The sequence below is a fragment of the Danio rerio genome, chromosome 14, assembly GCF_052040795.2.
Source record: "Danio rerio strain M-AB ecotype USA chromosome 14, GRCz13ab, whole genome shotgun sequence".
In the NCBI taxonomy this organism is placed as follows: domain Eukaryota; kingdom Metazoa; phylum Chordata; class Actinopteri; order Cypriniformes; family Danionidae; genus Danio; species Danio rerio.
Genome location: NC_141034.1, coordinates 8,628,918 through 8,635,318, shown reverse-complemented (window position 1 = coordinate 8,635,318; position 6,401 = coordinate 8,628,918). Strand labels below are relative to the sequence as shown.

The window sequence follows — 6,401 nt, the reverse complement described above, 5'->3', positions numbered from 1 at the left end:
TGATAATTTATGAGTGTCAAAAGTTTGGCATCTGCTTGGATCTGTTGGGCAAATTATTTGACTCTAGTGTCACTGCATCCCAAATGATTAAAACAATAGTACTAAAGCAATCTCCACTGTGTAGAGTAAGGGTGCTTTTCTTCCTGTTAAACTGAACAGTCGCATCATCGATGATGTAAGTGTTCTCAGGTTCGGAAGGTAAAGATGCAGTGTGAATGCAGGCCGTCGGTAGAGAGGTGAGGGCATTGGCATGGTTCAAAGCAACCGTGCCTAGTGAGAGTAAGCCCTAACCCTTAGCCCTTCCACTTCCCCCTACCCTTCAGAGTTGCCTCTTCATGTGAAAGGGTAGGAGTGTCTCAATTCGGTTTTGGTTGGATTTGTTTAAATTCTGTTTTGTTAGATTTCACTCAATTCTGTTTTGGAGATGTAGGGGTAGAGGGAGATCCCAAATACATGTTCAAATGAAGATTTGAAGATCACATTATAAACAACTAGGTATGTGAAATTTCCCTGAAAACACCAGCAACAGCAGGAAGATGGCTGTCAAAGCGAGCAAGGAGACTTACAAATGTAAAAACTTGTAGTAAAAAGGATTTTTACTACAAAGCATTCATGTTTACAGCCGTGCTCTTAAAAATAACATAAAAATGGAGGCTCGTAACAACTAACAATGGTTTTAGTTCAGATACAGTGAAATACAACTTTGCGATTGAGTAATCTGGTAAATGTTACTGTGCTTGCACCTCCTAGAATGACTACTGCAGATGACATCTCATGTGACATATAGCTAGTGGTGACATATGATGGTGTGTGCAGTTTTAGTCACATTCCTTAGGGGAATGTTTTCATCCCCACCCATTCACACTGTGTTTCGAGGGCCAAGGAGAAGGCGTAGGTATAGGAGTATAAAACAGAATTGGGATTGGACCTTAATGTTGCTAATTAATGTTAGTGTGTCAGTCTTCCATGAGAGGGTTTTTCATTGATCAATTTTCATAATTCTTCATCATTTCTTACCTCCTTCCCTTGACTTTACACTTTGCTATATTAATGCCAAACCGCAGGAGGAGGAAGGCACACACTGTTAGAGAACCCTTGCCACGAGGAGAAATGATATCCCCTAATATTAGGTATATTGGTATGATATTAAGTCAGATTGAGAAGAGTCTGCCACAATGAATGCCGAAGGATATTTCTTGGAGAGCTTGTCGTGGGGTCTCCAAACGCATTTGTCATAGTGTAATAGTGTTTCCAACTCAACACAGCATCTCAGTTGTAATGCTTATAGTGTTAGATACAGAAAACAACACAATGGATTTATATTAAATTATATGAACAATACTCACATAATGCAATTCAATGGGACACAACATACCCTCAACAGTAAACAGATGCTAAATGTGATTTGTAGCATACTCCATGTGTTTGTGGTACTTCTAAAATTTTTGAGACGATATTTTTGCATTGGTTAGTTTGTCAGGTCCAGTATAGACAGCTTTTTTCTACATCTTTGCACTGCACAACATCTTGTGGCTCCTCTATCTTTTTCAAGAGTTCACACTTAGATACTGTTTGACAACTTGTTAGCAAGTTAGCAGGTTTGGCATGCTGTCCCGGGAGAGAACCCTGAGCTCGGAGATAGTTGAGCCCAGGGCTCCCGCCAGGTCCATAAAGCATGTGAGGGGAGTACGAGGTCAGGTGTTCTCGAGAGCTCCCCTCGGCAAAAGAGGAAAGGAGGAGAAGTGGTGGATGGGGGGGTTTCTTCGGAAAACGAAGATAAGGGAGTAGATCTTAGCTAGGTTACTTATTGTGGGTTTGGATCAATCCGATTGGCTAGCCAATAAATGTAGATGAGGGGCCAGCTGCAGTCAATCATATCATGTGCTCCTCTCGAAATTACTTTGTGAAACTTCATTTAATAATAATAATTACTTACATTTTATAGCGCTTTTCTGGACACTCAAAGTGCTTTACACATTGGGGGAATCTCCTCATCAACCACCAATGTGCAGCATCCACCTTAATGACGCTATGGCAGCCATATTGCGCCAGACTGCACAACACACACCAGCTGATTGGTGGAGAGGAGACAGAGTGATGAAGCCCATTGTGATATGGGGATGGTTAGGAGCCCATCATGGACAAAGGCCAGTGGGCGGATTTGTCCATGATGCCGGGGTTATACCCCTACTCTTGTTCGAAGGACATTTTTAACGACCACAGAGAGTCGGGGCCTCGGTTTACCGTCTCATCTGAAAGATGGGGCTCACTGAGCAGTATAGAGTAGTCCTCACTATACTGGGGCATTAGGAACCACACAGACCACAGGTTGGGCGCCCCCTTCTGGTCTCACTAACACTACTTCCGGCAGCAACCTAGCTTTCCCTATGTAGAATCCCATCCAAGTACTGACCAGGCGAAACCCTGCTTAGCTTTAGTGGGCGACAATTTGAGAGTTGCAAAGAGCTAGCTGCCAGTGTTCTGTCGATTTGTCCTACCTTGTCAGATTGTCCTACCTCTCATTAAAAAAGTTGTAAGCACATTTTGCTGACGCAATATGCTACCTATCAGATTTTGCTACCAGTGTAAATTTAAATTTGGAATAGTGTGATTTAAAGCTGTAATATCACCCTACCTAATCCCTAACCCCAACCTCAGAACCCCTTCAAATACAGTGTTGGTTATTTTTGCTGTGTTTGGTTTCTGTAGCTCCTACAGAACATGTGCGAATTTGTGGGTGGGGTTGACGAAGCAATTGGGGCTGAACCAAAAATCAACCAGTCTGTGGGAAATCCTATGGTATTCTTTATCATTCAGCTGTAGAAGCAACGATGAAAGATTTTGGACTTTGGATTTTGAAGATGTTTTTTGAGTCGTCTGGAAATCTCTTGTATCAAAACATCAAAGAAAATTAGATTTCTCAATCCATGACCCCTTTAAAAAAGAAAAAGTGCAAAATGAATGGTCCCACCGTTCAGAAAAATACAACACTTTCAATTGAGGGCAATGCAGAGGATGTTACCATAAGATTAGCATAATTTTTATAGTCAGTTTTTCTTTCAGGTCAATTACTGTAATGGTTAGCTAACTGTTGTCATGTTTGAAGCTATAGCTAAATGAACAAAAGTACATCTGATTTAACGGCACAATTAACACCGAAAGAAAACTATCGTCCTTGAGTAATGAAGTTTGTAAAAGCTAGTTTCCAGCCTTAGCCCGGCTTATGCAGTATTCCTCTTACACACACACACACAGTGCACTTTGAACGGTCTCTCTCTCCTCTGTGAAAATGTGTCCTTGGTTCTGTTGCCATGGCCAGTAACTAACCTGTCCTCACCCTCACAAGCATGTGGTTTCTCTCTCTCCTCTTTCCTAAAAACTTTCCTAACTACCTTGTGCATCTCTCGTACTTTAGTTTCCAGTTTTAAATTGTCTCTCTCACCTTCCTCATTTTATATTTCATCACTATACTGCTTTCTATATCGGTCCATCCTCCTCCACAAATCAGTATCGCTCTCTTCTTCTCCTTCTCTCTCTCTCTTTCTCTTTCTCTCTCTCCCTCAATCGCTCATCCTGCTGGGCAGCAGTGCCCGCTGGCACATTGGCAAGCTGGTGTCGCGGCGGGCACGAGCCAGCGAGGACAGCAGGTGACACAGATTTGCGGAAAAGCAGAATTAGAGGTGCGGGAACCACCGAGGGGGAGCGCTCATGTGGAAAATGGGAAGTCAGGGAATAAGGGAAAAAAGGAACAGAGAACACTTAAAAGTTAAAACTGAATTAATGAAGCTAGAACTGGGATTCTTTTAAACCTGGATTTAAGAGTGACATAGGCAGGGGTGGAGGGGTTGGGGAGGGTGACTATAACATCAAATCAACTAACCTCAAGTCTGTCATCTTGTGTAACCAAGCAGGTTTGTTTAGTTTTAACTATGCAATATTGTCCTGAAGGGCGGCCTATGTGTCGGAAGTATTGGCGTTAGTGTAATGCAAACCACTCTAACACTCACACAGTCTGCTCCTGTCTGCAAGTCTATCATATAGCCAGATGATGGCCACTAGTCTTGCATAGCAAGACCACAAACTGACGGCTGAAGGTCTGGGAACTTTGGCCACTTTAAATGGTAAAGGAATACCCACAATGTTATTACCGACAGATTAACCAACCAATCACATATCATTTTGTACCGCATCATGTATAAGGGTGTTAAAAGTTTACAACAACGCCACATATTCTTAATGATCCATCAGCAAAACTTCAGTCAGATCAGGCAGACCAAGATGACTAAGTTTTTTGGGTTAAATTTATGAGCGTTCACAAATAAAAAGACACCTTACTGCTTTGAGTGATGTCTTTGGTTTATTTTTATTATCAAAATGACAGAATATGCCAGTATTTCACTGCCATTAGAAAAAAGCGAGTTAAGCATACCTGCATGTTTGTCGACATCACAGGTTGAAGCATTTATGCAGTGAATACTGCAGTGAATATTTATAGTCAATTTAATAAATGCTTACCATCACAAAGATATTTTCACAACCACAAACAGCTCTGCAGGCAGTAAACTCAATCCAGGCTTATTCTGATTATGTACCTCTATATATATTTCTGGAGCTCACCAAATACGTGCCAGCAGTTTTTTGCGAATCCGCAAGGCCACTGTGTACACTTCTTGAGATCTCAAATTTCTCTAGCAAGTGCCATTCACACCTGCTGTTCTCACATAAATCCACTAGAGGCTGCTGTTGAATTACTGACTGACAGACCGACTGACCCTCCTCCTTTCCTAAACCCAACCGATAGTGTTTTCAAAAGCACAGATTGACCAGCGCCCACCCAACTCCCTAAACTCAACCCAGTGTTTTAAAAAGCAATCCAGAAAAAGAAAAGCCCCTGCAGCAGCCTGATTTTTACCACATGGTCAACTCCACAATGTTTTCAAAATAAGCCTATGTTGAGTAAATCACTAATTCCTCAATGTCTCAGAATATATTTTTTACTTAAAAAAAAAAACATGAATTTAACCAAGAATTTAAAAATTCCTGCATGTAATATATGTTTATTAATAAGCATTAGCAGCAATTCAAACATCACAGCTTTTTATCTGATCATACTTGTTTCAAGGCAAACTGTTCAAGATTGCTGTACACTCGACTTCCAGAAATCCTAAATATTTAAACCAATCAGAGGATGACTAAGGATCTGGTGAAGTCTTTGCAGAAAAGTCTGCTATATAGATCAGACGTTTAGCCACAGGTCCAATGACATCTGAGACTAAAGGGTGATTTATACTTCTGCATCAAGCACACGCGTATGGTCCGCCGCAACCTTTGCGCAGTCGCCTAGACCTCGCTGTTTTTGACGCCGACGTCAACATGTACCTCTCAAAAAATGTAACTACACGTCGCAATGATGCATAGTACAAGCTCAGTGATTGATTGGCTTGGTAGCTGTGCCAAGTGTGGGTACGAGCTGAGCCACGAGCTCGGTGGAGCAAGTGTTTACAAGTGTTGAGTCCCGTGAAGGAGCTCGAGATGTTTTGTGTTTACCTTATGTTTAAAGTTGTTGCACGTCTGCTGGTCGCCTCTGAATGAGTGAGTCTTAGCTACTTGTACGTTAAAGTAGCATTCAGAAAAAACAAAAAACCTGCGAAGAAACTCGATACTGAGGAGCATAAGAAAACCTATTGCCAGCTAGTGTTTCAAAAGTTTTGCAGAGTATTGCAGAGTAACACAAACAACCAACCAAGGGCCATTCTGAAAATGTACCTCTATATACATTTTTGAAGACCGCCAAATACGTCCCAGGAGTTATGTTTGTTTTTGCAGTTTTTGTTTTCGCAAATCCACCAGAGGCCGATGTGTATGCTTTTTGAGATCTCAAATTTCTGTCGCGAGTGCCATTTGTACCTGCTGTTCTCATGTAAACACCCCAGAGGCCGCTGTTGACTGATTGACTGACTGTTCGACTGACCCACCCTGCTCCTTCCCTAAACCCAACCATTTGTATTGTTTGACCCACCCATCCACTTCCCTAAACCCAACAAACAATTTTCAAATGCAATCCAGAAGAAGAAAAGCCCTCGTATGATTTGTACCACGTTTTCAGATTTCACAAAATTCTCATCCTGTTATTTACTTGTTTCATTTATTTTTTGGCTTCTGTTTTTGTCTTTACCTGCTTTCTGGAACCGTTCTTCACCGGACTCGAACACCATTGTCTCTGCGCCCGAGCTAACAGGAATAATAGGCGGGGGAAAGATGTCCATATAGAGGGAAGCAGTCAGCTGGTAAGCGCGAAAAGGAACGGCATCATACCTCCTTGTAGCATTTATTTTAAAAATGTAAAGCAGCCATACTTACCTGTAGCCACATAATTTGCGATCTCCAGAAACGTATATAGG

The 6,401-nt window shown here is 41.7% G+C and overlaps 1 long non-coding RNA gene across 1 annotated transcript; it reads right to left on the bottom strand.

The window, feature by feature from the left end:
* Positions 1–383: 383 nt before the first annotated feature.
* Positions 384–4,877, bottom strand: LOC147840766 (uncharacterized). Its single transcript, XR_015507231.1, has 3 exons — positions 2,565–4,877; positions 1,911–2,352; positions 384–1,542 (listed from the first exon to the last, which is right to left on the bottom strand). It is a non-coding gene; the product is annotated as an uncharacterized LOC147840766 (long non-coding RNA).
* Positions 4,878–6,401: the final 1,524 nt, after the last annotated feature.